Below are 18,179 nucleotides of genomic sequence, written 5' to 3' on the forward strand. Positions count from 1 at the left end.
GCTCACTTCACAGACTCTTGAAACTCTTATACTGAAGGATGAGCCCAGCTCCCCATTCCAGTGATATGAGATCATTCAAACTCAATTTTCCTTGGGATCTTCAAAACCCATGTTAATCCTCTCTTTATTATCTTCCCCTCCTCTTTATGTTTAAGAATAAAAGGAGGCCCTCAAGCCATTCTGGTCTCTTCAATTCATCACAAAATTTCCCAGGGCCATGAATTTTACCCTACTTCCTATACTCCTGAATGTAAGCTAACATTAAAGAAACAACACTTCTTTTCATTACTTCTATTTACACAATTTGAGTAAATTCCTTAAAATAAAGGGAATAGAGCAATGAGAACAAAAGAAAGGGAAAATTTTAGGTATCCATTTGGAAAGTTTTAAAAATGTACAAATATAAAATATTAAAATTTTAAGAAGTTATGATTTGAGGAAAATAAATGATTCCTCTTTTTCTTCTATTAAGTAATCCTCACATTTGTTTCTCTCAACAATGCAAAACCCTCCACCTTAGCAACTGTAACCCTGTACTGATGAACTCACTTGCTGAGCACCAGCCTGCCTACAAACTATAAATATATGCTATTACTCAACTAAGCTCACGGTACATCTAAGCCATTTGGAGGAATTAACAGGATCAATGAGTACATTATTTTTCTAAAGAGGACATAGGCTGAATGAGAACAAACCTCTCAGTTCTTCAGTGAATACAGAGTCTTAGTGAAGTCTGCAACAAACTTGTGCTGGAAAGATTACTTATAGATGAATAATCATTGTGCCAATTTGAGAGGACTGATGTACCCTTGAAAATCCATGTTTAAATCCTAATCAATGTTGTGAGAGCAATGGTTTCTTCAATCTCTGTTCATCATTATAGGTTGGAAACATGATTAGATTATCATTACAGAGAAATGACATCAATTACGGGTACTAAACTTGATTAGATGGAGATATGTCTCCACCCATTCTACCTGGGTCTTGATTAGTTTGCTGGAATCCTATATAAGAGGAGACATTTCAGACATAGTCCCACTTGAGAACAAGAAGAGAGGTACAGAACCATGACAGAAGGATGAGAGAACAGAGTCTATCAGCCAACAACCTTTGAAATGAAAGAGGAAAATGCCTCCCAGGGAGCTTCATGAAGCAAGAGGCCTGGAAAGAGGGCCAGCAGATAACACCATGTTTGTCATATGCCCTTCAACCTGAGGGAGAACTGCTGAATGTCATCAGCTTTCTTGAACCAAGATATCTTTCCTGGATGTATGAGAATGGACATTTCCATACACATATTTTAACTGGACAATTTCACAGCCTTAAAACTGTAAACTAGCAACTTATTAAATTCCCTAGTTAAAAGCCATTCTTTTGATTCTGGTATTTTCCATCCTGTCAGCTAGCAAACCAGAACAGATTTTGGTATCAGAGAAGTGGGGTGCTTCAATTTACAAATACCAAACATGTTGGAGTGGCTTTTAAAATGGAAAAGGAGATTCTAGAAGAGTGTGAGCAGCTTGATAGAGAAGGCCTAGAATGCTTTAGACAGAAATGAGATATGTGTTATTGCAAACTGCAAAGAAGGTAATCCTTGTTTTAAAATGGCAGATAATATGGCATAATTGACCTGTGGATTTGGATGGAAGGCAGATTTTAAAACCCATAAACTTGGTAATTTAGTAGAAGAGATTTCCAAATTAAATGTGGAAAGTGCAACCTAGTTTCTCCTCATAGCTTAGAGCAGAATGCAACAGGAAAGGGATAAGCTGAAACCTGAATTCTTGGGTACCCAGAAACCAGATGTTGATTTTCTGGAAAATTCTGACCTTCTGGAAAGGGAGACTCCAGAGAACAGTGCCCCACATGAAGATTTAACCAAATGTGGAAACTGACAGTCATTTCAGAGAAAGCCAGAATTGGACATGAAGTTATCCATGACAGATGTTAGGAAATTCCTTATGTCTGATGGACATGATATGAGACTATTTTATAGAAAGCCAATGAAAGTGTTGCAGGAGCTGTGTAAAAAGAACGACTGGCAGTCAGAACAGAGAGGGATAGAGAAGGGAAAAGATTGGAGGAAAAATAACTTCAAAGGTAGAATCATGGAGGCTGAGGTCTGAAGTCAAGACAACTCAGGCTAGGAGAGTAGACCCATCCAAGTGTGTGTAGAAGGTGAGTTTGCCCCAAAGGAAGAGGATGGGCCTTTCCCCTCATTGCAGTGAAGAGTGGTGATGCCTTAGGCCTTGGAGAGGGTGCAGCACACTCTTTGGGGATTGGGGAGAATAGGGATGCCACTACATGGAGGGGTTGAGAGTGTACCCTAAAGCTTGCAGGAAGGCTGGGTGTGGCCCTGATGCCTAGAGGGGGTAGAGCTGAGTAAATGGTGGTCTCTCCAGTTTCTCAAGGTTGAATTCAGAGAGGCAAGCATAGGCCTGCAAAAAGGGTGGGACTGCTGCTTTCTAAAGCCTCAAAGATAAATGACTCTCAGTTTTGAAATCTAATGGAATTTTCCCTACAGTTTTTTGAGGCTGCTTGGGTCCTGTGACCCATGTGTTCCTTCCTCCCTATGAAAATGGGTACATATATCCTATGACTTTTCCTCCTTTGTATGTTGGCAGAAAATAACTTGTTTGAGTTTCACAGGCCCAGACCCAGAAGAAAATTTTGTCTTACAACTGGCCATACCTGTAGCTGACTTCTATGAGACTTTTACTGGTTTTAACCTTGTACTGTTATTTGTAATGTTACTGAAATGGTTTAAGATTCTCTGACATGGTAATGGAATGAATGCATTTTGTATATGGAGAAAACATGTCTTTTTTAGGGTCCAGAGGGTGTAATGTGCCAGTTTGAAAGGATTTATGTGCCCTAGAAAAGCAAAAAACATGTTTTAATCCTAATCAATGTTGTGAGAACAACAACTTCTTCTAATCCTTATTCAGTACTACAGGTTGGAAATTTAAACAGCAAACTTGAATAATCACCATCCCAGAGGCCAGTATAAATACAACTTTAGCTCAGATCCCTAAATAGCTTCTAGGTGAGGTTAGAATATTGTTCTTGTTTGTTAGCTGCCAGAATACAATATCCCAGAAATGGAACAGCTTTTTAAAAGGATAATTTAATAAACTGCTAGTTTACAGTTCTATGACTGTGTAATTGTCTAAATTAAAACAAGTCTATGGAAATGTCCAATTTAAGGCATCCAGGGAAAGATACCTTGGTTCAAGAATGTGATGACATTCAGCATTTCTCTCTCAGTTGGTGGGGCACATGGCAAACGTGGTGTCTGATAGCTTTCTCTCTAGGCCTCTTGTTTCATGAAGTTCCCTGGGAGGCATTTTTCTTCTTCATCTCCAAAGGTCACTGGCTGGTGGACTTTCTGCTTCATGTGCCTATGTCATTCTGAAGCATTCCCCCAAATCCTTCTTTTAAGAGATTCCACTAAACTAATCAAGATCTATATAGAATTGGTGGAAACATGTCTCCATCTAACCAAGTATAATATTTACAAGTGATTAACCACATCTCCATGAAGATAACCTAATCAAGTTTCCAACACATAGTGCTGAACAGGGATTAGAAGAAACCATTGCTCCTAAAAGGTTGATTAGGATTTAAGCATGGCTTTTCTAGGGCACATGAATCCTTTCAAACTAGCACAAATATTTATGCCCATCTGCTGAAAACACATGGTAATTTCAGTAAAAAGAAGTATTTCTTACTCACCAGTGGCTGCATGGTCAACAGCTCAGCTGAGAATTGTCTTCCTCTGGGTTTACACTCACAACAAGATAAGCACCAGGTAAGCAAAACTGAGAATGTAGAAAGAAGCTATTAGATTCTGGACTTATCCTTGACTTTCAGACACAACTCTCATGACTCCTAATCCTCCACCTGGGAATAACCCCAATCTAATAAACAGGAACATGCAATATGCTCTAAGAGAATAACTTCTTTGTACACATAAGATGAAAATCATTCAGTTTTATGTCTTCATCAGCCCATGGTTTTCAGAGATTTTCCATTTCCTTCCTGACTCAAAACATTTGGTCTCCACATCCAGAAAAATCACTGTGGATTTTCTCAGCTATCAATATTTCTGGCTTCTGAAATATCCACCCCCATCCTCTCAACTCTCACTCCAGTCCTACTTTGCCTTGTAGCCATCCTTCTGAGAATATTTGCCTGAAATTTTCCTGGTTCTTCCACATTAAATGTCTAATAATATCACTCTTTTAATACTTACTTATGATCTCATCCTTCTGCTTTTAGATAACCAAGAAATAATGCAATTTATTATCAAGGACTTGTTCCACTTTGAAGGATCAATGTATGGCTGCTGTATTACAAATATAGTCCTGAAAATCCCTTACATCAAAAAAGTAGCATATGCACATGTGTCATGACATCTCACAATCCGATAGGTTCAGGAGGCTCAAATGAAATAGAATTAAGGATTTGGATTAAAACCCATACTTCACTTTGAAATTAGTAAAATGGCATTTGACTTCTTATATTAATAGTTTTCAGTTGTAACATCTTTCATTTCATAATTTATAGATGTGGAAGACCTTCTATGTTTTAAACTTTTATTAACATCATTAATAATTATATAATTATTTTATGGACAAATGATATTTTCTGAAAACAGTCAGATTAACTTATGTATTTGTTCCTGAAATCACATAAACAACATTGTATTAAATATCTTTGGAGAATTACATTTATTTAATCTTTAAATTAACATATTAATTAAGACAGATTTACCTATTTAACAAATTAAATGAAAAGAGGTTCAGAAACCTTAGAAAACCAGAAACTTTTTTAAAGCTTGTAATCTTAGAAAAGTACATGGCTAGAAGAAGACACAGCCAGAGTTTAAATTTTTCCTGCTTGCTTCCCAGTTCAAATTTCTTAAGGCTTACACCATTATCTGAATGCCACCTCTCATTTCAATAATCAGATGATGCATCTTGTTGTGAAAATCTCCTTTTCATATAGTTTGTTCTCACAGTTATGTTCCATGCCCAGGTTCTCCTCCAATGTGAGAACTTTCATAAAATTGAATCCACAACCCAAACATAAACTTTGGCTCACCTGATATTTACTGTCCAACATAACCTACACTTTCTCATATCAATATATATTTACTGAGAACAAGAATTCTCATGTCCTGCCTTTTCCCTACTCCACACAGAGATGACTAAGATGTTGAGCCAGGTTTAAACACTGAGTTCCTTTCCTTCAGGTAACTCAAAAAATTTGTCATTATTCATGTATTAGTTCATTTGTCTGTGCTTCCTACTAGTCTGTATTCATGAATTTATTCCTTGAATGATTTTAGGCAAGTTTCCCTGAGAAAAGTACTAATGAATTTTGAATCTAGAGAAAGTGTTTGTCCACTAATAGCTAACGACATCAAATAGCCTGGGCCTAAATGCCTGCAGTCAAATTCCATAATTAGAAAGTAAATAAGGATTGCCCTTTTTGGTTAAAATTCTCTTCCTTATAAAACAGAGGCCAAACAGGGCCAAAGATGCAAGTAAATCAGTACTTATTGATTTACACAACCAGGACTCAGTTTGATTAAATTCTCTTGCTTTCATCAAATTGCACACTCAGAGGTTCTTTATCAGTCTAGAAAAGGTAACATTTTCATGGAGGACTCTCCTTTAATGAAGTTGACAGTGTGATCAATCTATAATCCAAAACATACTCTCATTAATTCAGATGAGAGATACATATAATCAACACATGTCTTCTTAAACAACATCATTACCATCAAATTACATAAATCATACAGATATCCTTTAATTCCTCCTAAAGTCCAAAACCAACCTATATATCTTTTCCCAGAGAATCCACTCTTTGGTGATTTTTACATGCTGTGTAAGTATTCTGGAGAATGTACAGGTAGAAGGGCTCTACTTCATCTATAAAAGGGCTTCTAATCAACCACCACTCTCTAAGGATGTGAACATTAGTGTAGTCTATATAAGGTACATATTTTTGCTAAAAATATATACTCAAATTAAAATATATTCTTTTTTTCGCATGGGCAGGCAAATATCATGTATATGAAATCATACAGAATGAGGCATTTTGAATGTGACATCTTTCACTTAGCATTATGTATTTGAGATCCATACTTGCTATATGTATAATGTCGCTGAGTGATGTTTCATTGCATGAATGTACCACAGTTTAACCATCCACAAGTTGAAGGATTCTTAGATTATTTCCAAATTTGGGGCAATTATGCATAAGGATGCTATAAACATTTTTACACAGATATGTTTGTTAACATAGGTTTTCATTTCTTTAAGATAAATGGCTAGGTGTGGAAATTTGGGTCATATGATATATACGATATAAGTATGTTCAATTTTTCAACTATCAGAGTTATCCCAAGTTTCTGTACAATTTTGCATTTTCACCAGTGATGTATGAGAGTTTCAGTTGCTTTCCATTTTAGCCAAAATTTGGTATTGTAAATTTTTTTTTAAAGCCAGTCTAGAGTAGTGCTATGGTGGCTCAGTGGCAGAATTTTTGCCTGCCATTCCAGAGGTGTGAGGTTTCCCTTTCATCTGGGAAGGCACATGATTATATCTGCTAGCTTTCTCACCTTGATACCCCTTTCAAATGGATTCTGGATTTCAGAAAGCCTCTCAAGGGGAATTTTCTTTCTGTACAAGTGTTTCTCTCTGTGTTGGCTCTGAAACATTTTCTAAATTGGTTCCCTCTTAAAAGACTCCAATAGATGGCCCAGCTTGAATGTATGGAGCCACATCTCCATGGAAACAACCTAATTAAAAGTCCCACCCACAATTGGGTGACTTAAATCTCCATGGATATACCTTAATAAAAAATAAACCATCCTACAGATGAGTAAAACTTAAGGACATAAATAAATTACATAATGAGTGGGATGAGGGGTAAAAAATACAAGTAGATTACAATTGTAGTACCAAATGAGGAGGGGAGGGTAAGGGTATGGAATTTATGATTTTTTCTTTTCATTTCTTTTTCTGAAGTGATGCAGATAATCTAAAGCTAATCATGGTGATGAATACACAACTATGTGATGATTAAAAAAATGAATGTAGTGATGCATTATATGATGATACTGTGAGCCTTCAATTGTGTACTCTGAATAGATTGTATGCTGTGTGAATACATCTCAGTAAAATTACATAAAAAGTGATTCCACCCAAAAATCATGAATCAGGATTAAAGAACATGGTTTTTTGGGGGGTACACAACAATGTCAAAGCAACAAATCCTACCCTCTGGACCCCAAGGAGAACAAATAGGTTTTCCATACATAAAACACATTCATTCCATTACAGTATCACAAAGCCTTAAAGCATTTTCCTAACAATACAAATGGAATACAAAGTCAGAACCAGTAAAATACCTCATCAAATTCAATAATAGGCAGAATCTGTCCCAAGGCAAAATTCTCCCCTGTGTCTGGAGCTGAAACCTCAGAACAAGTTATCTGTTACCAACATTTACAAAAGGCACAGTCAAATGGTCAACATTATCATTTCAATTGGGAGGAATTGAAGGAAAGCAAAGTTCAGTGGCTCAAGCAGTTTACAAAAACTACAGGGCAAACTACATTAGACTTCAAAATCTGAGAGCCATTTATCATCATGGCTATAGAAAGCAGCAGTCCCGCCCTTTCAGACATTAGAAACACTGCCCTCTTCAAACACAGAGGTGAAGGGTACAACCTTGGGGAGCACTGGATAGAGCACCATTTTCTTGTTTCTACCCTCAACCAGCATTGGTAGAGCACCTCGGTTCTCTGCCATCTCTTGGGTACACTCTAAAACTCCTCAGAAAAATAGAGGAGCAGCAAGGGTCTCCCCAACCACAAGGAATGAGCTCCACCCTCTCTGAGGCCCAGTCACCAAAACTCTCCCTGAACATTGAGGCAGAAGACCTGCCCTCTGCTTTCAGTGCAAACTCACACTCTCCAAATGCATTGAGGTCTGCTTTCCTGGCCTGAGTTTTCTTGGTTTTAGACCTTAGCTTTCATGGTTCTGCCTTTGAAGTTATTTTTCCTTCAATCTGCTTTTTTTCTATCCCTTTTAGTGCAGACTGGCTAGGGAAAGACAACGCTTGTTGATCAACAGTCAACTCTTGTTGATTTTCTAGGCAGAATACTGGGATCATACCTATCAGTTGATAGGACTTTCCACAAATCCTCCCTGGATAATTCCATCTCCAATGCTTGCTCTTTCTGTAGTAGCTTACAAGTTCCATGTTTGTTTAAATCCTCACATGAGCCACTATTATCTTGTGTCTCCCTTTCTGGAATCAATGACTTTTCCAGACCATCAATTTCTAGTCTCTTTGTACACAAGAGTTCAGATCTTGGTTTATCTCTTTCCTGTCACATTTCACTATAACCTGCAAGAAGAAACTAGGCCACAATGTCCACATTTGTGTTTCTCTTCAGCTAAGTATCCTAGCTTGTGTCTTTTAAATCTTTCCTTCCATTCACAACCGGGACTCAGTTTGATTAAATTCTCTGCCACTTTAAAGCAAGGATCACCTTTCTTCCAGTTTGGAATAACACATATACCATTTTTGTCTAAGACCTATTGGAAGAATCTTTAGAGTCCACATTTCTGCCAACATTCTCTTTAAACAATGTAAGCCTTCACTATAAAGGTCCTCACAAGTCTTTCAGAATCTCCCTTTACCCATTTAAAAAGCCATTCAAAGATATTTGGCATTTGCAAACCACTGCTGTCTACATCTGTTGTACCAATATCTGTCTTAGTTTGCTAATTGTGTTAAAATGCAATATACCAGAAGTGGTTTGGATTTTATAAAGATAATTTGTTAATTTACAAGACTATTTTTCAAGGCCATAAAATGACCAAACTAAGGCATCCAGAGAGAGATCTCTTGACTCAAGAAAGGGCTTATGATGTTCAGGGTTTCTCTGTCAGCTGGGAAGGCATTTGGTGATGTCTGCTAGGTTTCTTTCCTGAGGAACACAACAGTTTAAAACTGGCAAAGAGGCAATTCATTATTGTTCTCCAATTTGAAAAAGGAACAATAAAATTTATATAGTTCTACAAACATGAAGCATATGGCTCAATATATTAATATGTTATGTGCCAAATTAATGATTAAATTCTGTCCAAAATTCACACCAAATACACTGACAACACTGATAAACTGATTCTAATATTTATTTGAAAGACATAAGGTCAAGAATGCTGCCATTGATCTCTTTGCTTTAGTCACACCTAGGTACTTTTTGCTGTTTAATGTCAGGGCCTGACAGGCAAGAATAGGGATCCCTATCTTGGCAAGTGATCAATTTGATCGGGGGAAGAAGGTATGCTATTATATTACATGAGGAAAGAATATGTTTGGCACCTACATGATTTACTTAGGTACCTCTCTATATTCTCCTGTCAAACTTCATTAATAAATGGAAAATTTAGCAAACCTGCCTGAGCAAGGCATTGTGACAGAAATATCTGACCCATCAAGGGTAAGATCTGAGACTGAAAGAGGTGCCATATGGTGGTGAGGGAAATCTAGAATGCACAAGATAGAAGGATACTGATTGGCCCCAAGAACACCTGAAGCCATGGTAGCATTATCTGTAAATGTACTTCCTGTTGCAGATTCCTTTGGGAAGAGATGCCTGGGGGAACACCTCCCTGGATAAAGACAGATCCAAGTGAGACAAGAGATGAACTGGATGGACATGTAAATCGTCCAAGATCCTTCTTATGTGAAAAATTTCTTGCTCAGATTCTGAATTTTATCAACAGTATGACAATGTCCTTTATTTGTTTGGATATTTGAGGATTGCCTCATCTGCAGAAAACCACAAGCTATAAGGTCACACATTCCCAGGGTGATTAATGGAGACCAGGGTATGTAGTCATGGCCATTCTAGTTCAGTTTAGTACGCATATACTGGACCATGTCAATAATAAAGTTGCTTTGCAGATTCAGTTTTCCCTCTGCTCAGGATTTCTTTCTCTCTTCTCTTCTCCACCACATTTATCCCAAGAGCACTTCCAAATAAATATCCTACATATTAGGTTTTGGGAATCTAACCTGTGAGAACAGTCGAAATTGTCTGGAGAAAAAAGAAGATTTCATAAGTAGGAATTACTCAAATTTTGCTGAGGATGAAATAAGCTGATGGCTGAAAAAATCTCATGAGACTGCCATATTGATGAAAATATTACTGTCATCAAGACTGATGTCCATGAATTAAAAGGAATAAAGACTCAGATTGTAGAGGGTGAGAAGGGTGGGATGAGGAGAGAATCTGATGTGTGGACTCTGTTCTCAACTTGCACTGAAAAATACATGAGAGGTCAGCAGCTGTAAATAAAAATTCAAAAGTGTTTTAATGGCTCATCAAGTTTCAGAATGGAAGATCAGATTTTAGATGGAGTAGATTCTAAGATAAAATATTATTTATAAATAATGATATACAATTCATGATACTTTAGCAAGGAATGGGAATCAAACACAAAGTTGGAAGAAAAGAAGTGAACTGGGATAAAGGATGGTGCCTCAGCTTCTATGGAGAAATGGCAGCAGAAGAATATTTTCAAATTTAATGGCTCAAAATACCTACCTTAAAAGTACCTATTTTGTTTCTCAAATAGATTTCAAATGAGCTGCTGAATTTGAGTGGAAAGGTAAGAATGTGGAGGTTCATAGACATGGCAAGGGTGTAAAAGAGTATTTATTAAGCTTGGGGAATGGAATTTACCTGAAAGACCTAAAGGGATTGCCTGAAATTTTTGAGAAATGCCACAGATAGCCTGGTGTCACAGCCTCATATACAGGGGAATAATTCCAATGTAACATAGTAAAAGAGTTTCCTCATGGGAACCAGAAAATTCAATCTATAAGGTCTTATCTCTGCAGTAAAAATTGTTTCTGAGGGCCATTACAACTTGGAAACCTTCAACATGCCACTTACGGGGTCTCAACAATTGGCAGTTGTTAAAGGGGGTGGTAGACACTTAATGCTAAGATACACCAGAAATAGGCATGCTACTAAAAGGCAAAAGAACTCTAAGACTGAGAGTATCTGAAGGCCAGGACTGAATATAATGATCCCTGTGGCTTAATGCAACTCATGCTTGAAGAGCCCCAGGATAAATTCAAGCATCACTAAATATGACCAATTTGTGCCAAGGAAAACTAATTTCTTCATGTGAAAAATGTAGGTGGTATTTTAACCAACTTCTCATTCTGAATGGTAAAATAAATAGTTGATGTAGAGTGTTTTGAAGCTCAATAAAGATATTCAATTAACACATTTATTTATAATAGTAACAATGTATTATTATTTAAGTTTTAGACAAATAATTTTTTCTGAGTTCAGGGAGTGATCAGTCAGACCCTCTTTATGAGAAGTATAAAGTTTGAGTCTAACATATTATATCAAATTAGAAAACATCGAATTCAGTATGAACAGAATTATGTGAAAATGTGTGAATCCTGATTAAAATATCCCAATATAGGCAACAGAACAATCCTTAAAGAGGAAAAGGAAAATTCATAATTTTTCAAAAGCTTGAAATAGTATCAAAGGTCTTCAAGTCAATGATATATTCCTTGAAAGAATAATTCTAACAAGATTAAAAACCTCATGGGATGAATTCAGAAAATGTCAATATTATCCTGATAAATTCTACAATGTTTAAAAATCTGAACAGTTTATTAAAATAGCTAACAAGGGATAATCAAATAGAAGTCATAGTTTAAGGAATCAAACAAATATTCTTCATTATTTTAGATATGAAGCTGGAAATAATTTTAATAAAATAGAAAATCTTTTAGCTCATTTAATGGGTCCCCAAAGAGCATGAGACAAAAATATGCTTTGTATAATTGTTTATTTATGAAAATTTACTGTCATTGCTATGGCTTAAATTATGTCCTAAAAGATTTTTAACCTGAAAATAGTCTCAAATCCTAACAAATTCAAACAGTTGGGATCAAACAATTCTCTTTTTTTGTCCCATCCTTGGCTATACCAGTTCAGGTGCTCCCCAGTTCAGTTTGTGACAGTGAACACTGATGGCTTTTGTTTAATCACCAATGAAACTACTTTAGGAAGCTCTCAGACACTGCCTAAGTAATTGCTGACATTTCTCGAGTGGGAATGACTTCTTCAGAGTTCCTCAAATACTTACAAATGGTTTCCCTCAACATTAATCCCAAAACATGGGCATTAATAAAGAACAAATTCCTAAATCAAAATATGTGCCATTCTTCCAATAGAGTTTCAGAGACTTTTCACATGCCACACTGTGATATACAATTTTGAGATAAACAGAATTGATACCTGTCCATTTGGAGTACATTTGGGTCAAGAGAGTTAAGAAAAATGTATTACTAGTGGTGTGTACTTTGGTGGAAACACAGAGGTTTTGACAGGCATTTAATAGGTAACAAGGTTAGGCTTCAGTATTCAAACCTCTAAAACCTAGGTGAGTATCTAAAAGAAGACCCTGCAGGATATTGTTGTCATAAGGAGTTCCAGGATTAGGTGACTGTGTGAACAAGGCAGCAGAGCCTATGGCCACCCCCACAGAACAAGTTAGGTTATTCATGTGCTACTGAGATCAGGTACACACAAACTGCCTCAGAACAAACATGGCTCCAACCTCACCACATGACCACTAAGGCCACCATTTCAGGTAAAGCAAGGAATAAAAATCTCTCTGTGGGTAAACTGGCATAGTAGTAAAGCACTTATGGCCTAAATTCAGTAACTGCTTGAGGTCATGGGTGGTTTTGAGACTGAAAATGTTTCATGACAATTCCATTCCTCCTGACAAATCACTACTCATCTGTCTCTCTAATAAATAGTCTCTATACTGTGGATCCCTACAGGGGTGAGACTACAAAAGACATAGACTTATGACCCTAATTTAAGCAACTACATCATATACTTATAAAGATCTTCATCCAATTCTTCAAGAACCACCAGAGACCCAAAACACTGCCCTCCTGAAGAGGTACTGCATCCTGGTATGAACCCTGCTGTGAAGAAAATATACTAATCAGACCCATGAGAAAAGGTTACAAAATCTTGACTAGTATCATAATGAAGATGTAGGAGAAGATTGTGAAAATGGATACAGCTTCAGTATTGCCCTATTTCAGAAATATTGACATGTTCAGAAGATTCAAGGTTTACATGAAAAGAAACACATGACAAATGTAAACAGATAATAAATGTAAACAGATATCAACCTCAACACTTCATGAGAGAAAGCTTATAAAACTCTAAGAGGAAAATGAGTCTTTTAGTTTTCTGTCTTTCTAAGATAATGAAATTACCCAAATGAGTGAGGATCAAATAAGAAAAGGCAGGAATCTAGGGTCATAACCAATTCTCCACATATATACAACTAAATAATGAGAAAGATACTGCAAAAAAGTTACTACAAAAAAAGAAATGTACAAATGGTTGGACTGCTCAATTAGGGCAAACAATTCAAAGAACTAAAGAATATGCAAAAGCATGAGAAATACTGTGCACTAGAATGTAGGTCCCAGAAGGCCCACAAAACTCAGGAGTGAAGTAACAATAGAGAGGGCTGCCAAAAGGAGGATTTTCACGTGAAAAATTTATATATAATAGGTTATAACTTGAAATTAAAGGATTGGGAGTAATTTTACAATTATTTTGCATATTAGGGATGATGATTAGATGAAATGAAAGTGAAGAAAAGGACAACTTAAAACAAGAGCTGATTCCAAAATAATTTTTAATTAAAAAAACTACAAAGCAGCAATAAAAGTTTTATATCTATTCAAAAATAATATAAACACTAATTGCATTTAACAAGATTCATGATATAATTATTTTGGGATAAGTTTCTGGCGAGGAGTTGGGCAAGTATAGTGTGTAAATGAGAATACTCATCATTTGATACATGGAGGTATGTAAAGATGTGTATAAAATTGGAAAGATAAAATTAAAACCAAAAATATTACTGAAAACTGAAAAATATAAAGAAGCCTTAAAATAACTGAAAATACATACTTCTCAGAAATAAGGTTGAGGATGTGAAGAATTAAGTTATGGGGGAATCCTTGTTTATTACACTATTGGTGGTTGCATTATTCAGTATCTCAACCTAAGACTATTTCATTTTGGTTCAACATCCAAAAGAAGGGAAACAGTTTGGGACAGCAAAAGTTCACTACCAAATGTTAATTTTTCTTGGCAACCATCTGTGTTTTCTCTTCTAAGCAGAGAATTTGGACATGAACAGAAGGAGACAGTGGCAGTATCCTCACTTTTCTGCATAGGTGTGGGAAGTTGAAGACACTTGAGAACCAATGCTGGTCATACTTCAATAATCCCATGAATCTCTGCAATCTTGTAAAAATTCAGTTCCTGATTTATTAGGTTTGTGGAGGAACCTTTGAAATTGCCTTTCTAGCAAGCTCTTAAGATGTGTGATACAAAAGGCATGTACCTCACACTGTAAATTGCAAGGTCCTGTTTTGGTCTCCACTTCTTTATGGAAGTATTTTTCAAATTTCAATGCCTATTCAAATAATCTTGGGATCTTTTAAATTCTGAATGTCAATTTCAAAACCAAGGACAATTAAATAAGAATCTCTGGCAATGGATTCTAGATATCATAATAAAAGGAAGACAAATAATGTCAAAATGCAGAGGTCTTAAAATCCATAGTCTTAAAAGCAATGATTTAATATGGATGATATTCTCACTTGAAGTTGTGCAGCTCATAATATCAACAAAAACATCAGATTAGGAAGCTCCAATGGATCTTCTGTTCTCAGAAGCAATGAATAAAAAGCATAAATGGTCAAAATCATATTTGTCATAACAAATAGTCACAGTTTATAGCAACCACATTGAAGACTGAATCAAAAAGGTAACAAATGAGGAAAGACCTTGCAGCATTTCTACTTAGTCCTATAACATCACATCTCAAGTGTGGGATGGTTCTGAAGATAGCAACATCTAGTTCTTGTTCCTGATTCCAGAGGGAGAAGGGAGATTTAGATCTCAAGAAATTGTGCTTGTCTCATTTAACCTCTCAGGACATTTCCTGAAGGTTACATGCAAGATTCTTGCCTTTCTTTGGTCTTAGAATGCTGTCATGGCAAAAATAGTGGCAAATTGGAGGATACTCCTTGAAAACATTAGAATTGAGAATGAGAAATCTCTGCTGCCTGGGTAAAAGATGTCCAGTGATGTAAATAATAAACACATCAAAATTCTGTTTAGGAAAGCTGAAGAGGTCTATTTTAGAGAATAAACATTTTGAAAAACTTGTTTTTAAGGGGAATCAAGAAAGCCAAGTATGTGTTTTGAAACCATTTGTGCTCATTCAGAAAGCAACCAAGAAGAACCTATGTTGCCACATCACTGTGATGATAAAACTTCAAAAAATGGCTTCCAGGCCAAGATGGTGGCTTAACAACGTGTGCATTTTAGTTCATCCTCCAGAAAAACTACTAAATAACCAGAAACAGTTCTGAGACACCTCATTGACCAGATACACAGTGTACCGCAGTCTGGACCAGCTGGACTGGTTGTGAGCCCCCCCAGAACCGTGAGTTCCCCAAGCTGCAGTGGCTGGTGCCCCTCCCCCACAGGCTGCTTCCCAAGGGGAAAGGAAAAGGAATTTAACAGCAGCAGGGGCTGAGTCCTACTAAATGCCAATTGCGGAATTAATTAACAAGTTCTGACTACTAGAAATAGGCCCCCAGCTCAGGTGAACCTGGTCAAAGTGGAGGTCACTCATTTTTGCCCCAGAGCTGAGGCAGCAGGGTTGATGGAAAAAGAAAAAAAAAGGAAACAGAGGTTTTCCTGGATGTGCTTCTACAAAGGCTTGACTGTATCTGGATTCAGTGGCAGGACTTCTCAGGCTGCAACTGCCTCACACATAAGCAGAAACAAGGTTGTTTGAGAGCCTGTCTGGAGACTTTGCCTTCTCCAGGGGAGGGGTGAAACCAAACTCGGATGGAATCCCTCCCTCAAGAAATTGAGACCCCAGGGCTTGGTAATTTGAAGCCACTAAAACCAGCCTACAACCTCTGTCTCCACCATTACCCCAGCAGGGAGAGTCTGCCAAAGTTAAAGGTACCACATCAGCTTACACTGGTGGGACCTGCAGGCAGACAAGTGCCACATGCTTGGCAGGATACAAAACACAGTGTTCAGAGACTTCACAAGAAAGTCTTTCAACCTGCTGGGTCTCACCCTCAGGGAAAACCAATACAGGTGACTCTTTCCTCCTGACAGGAGGCCAGTTTGGTCTGGGAAAATCCAGTTGGGGTCTGTAATACCTAAGTAGACCCTTCTAAGTGTGTGGGGGGAAAGGAACCATACAAACAGGGAAAGAAACAAGAAAACAAAAACTGAAAAATTCTCCTCTGTTAAACAAAACCTAAGCTAGGGATCCAGATAAAGCTGAACTGAATGTCAAAGAACAGATAGACAACAAATTGATCCAGTAAGAAAACCCTAGTTAAAAGAAGTGAAAGCAATCTCCAGAATAAACTAATTGAGGTAATTAAATGCCTAGATGCCAGCAAAAAATAACAAATCACACTAGGAAAATTGAAGATATGGCCCAGTCAAAGGAACAAACCAACAATTCAAATGAGCTACAGGAGCTGAAACAATTAATTCAGAATATACAAGCAGATATGGAAAACCTCATCAAAAACCAGATCAATGAATTGAGGGAGGATATAAAGAAGACAAGGAATGAACAAAAAGAAGAAATTGAAAGTCTGAAAAAACAAATCAGAACTTATGGGAATGAAAGTCATGGTACAGGAGATGAAAAAAAAACAATGGAAAGCTACAATGGTTGATTTTGAGAGACAGAACATAGGATTAGTGAACTCAAGGATGGAACATCTGAAATCTGACAAGAAACAGAAACTATAGGGAAAAAAATGGAAAAATATGAGCAGGAACTCAGAAGATTGAAGGACAATATGAAACGCCCAAATATACATCTTGTGGGTCTCCCAGAAGGAGAAGAGAAAGGAAAAGGAGGAGAAAAACTAATGGAGGAAATTATCACTGAAAATTTCCCAACTCTTATGAAAGACTTAAAATTACAGCTCCAAGAACTACAGCTTACCCCAAAGAGAATTGATCCACAAAGATGTACTCCAAGACATTTACTAATCAGAATGTCAGAGGTCAAAGAGAAAGAGAGAATCTTGAAAGCAGCAAGAGAAAAGCAATCCATCACATACAAGGGAAGCTCAATAAGACTATGTGTAGATATCTCAGCAGAAACCATGGAGATGAGAAGACAGTGGGATGATATATTTAAATCATTAAAAGAGAAAAACTGCCAACCAAGAATTCTATATCCAGCAAAATTGTTCTTCAAAAATGAGGAAGAAATTAAAACATTTTTAGACAAAAAATCACTGAGAGAATTCTTGACCAAGAGACCAGCTCTACAAAAAATATTAAAGGGAGCACTAGAGACAGATACAAAGGCAGAAGAGAGAGGTGTGTAGAAGAGTGTAGAAAGGAAGACCATGAATAAAGGTAAAAAGAAGGAAAATTAAAAGGACATATAAAAGCCAAAAGCAAAGTGGTAGAGGAGGGTACTGCCCAGGCAGTAATAACACTGAGGTTGATGGATTAAGTTTGCCAATCAGGGGACATGGACTGGCAGAATGGATTAGGGAATGGGACCCATCTATATGCTGCCTCTACTCAAAGGACAAGAGGGCAAGGACACAAATGGACATTTGCACACAATGTTTATAGCAGCATTATTTACAATTTCCAAGAGATGGAAACAGCCAAAATGTCCATCAACAGACAGCTGGCTAAACAAACTGTGGTATATACTTACAATGGAATATTATGCAGCTGTAAGACAGAATAAAGTTATGAAGTATGTAACAACATGGATGGACCTTATGGACATTATGCTGAGTGAGATTAGCCAGAAACAAAAGGACAAATACTGTATGATATCACTGATGTGAACTGACATTGGTGAATGAACTTGGAGAATTTCATTGGTAACAGAGACCATCAGGAGATAGAAATAGGGTAAGATATTGGGTGTTTGGAGCTGAAGTGATACAGATTGTGCAATAGGACTCAATTTAAAAACTCAGAA

The 18,179-nt window shown here is 36.9% G+C and overlaps 1 pseudogene; it reads right to left on the reverse strand.

Annotated features, from left to right (window-relative positions):
• LOC143680324 (uncharacterized) overlaps positions 1–18,179 on the reverse strand; it is a 76,288-nt pseudogene that overhangs the window by 7,484 nt on the left and 50,625 nt on the right.

Source organism: Tamandua tetradactyla, chromosome 4 (genome assembly GCF_023851605.1).
Source record: "Tamandua tetradactyla isolate mTamTet1 chromosome 4, mTamTet1.pri, whole genome shotgun sequence".
In the NCBI taxonomy this organism is placed as follows: domain Eukaryota; kingdom Metazoa; phylum Chordata; class Mammalia; order Pilosa; family Myrmecophagidae; genus Tamandua; species Tamandua tetradactyla.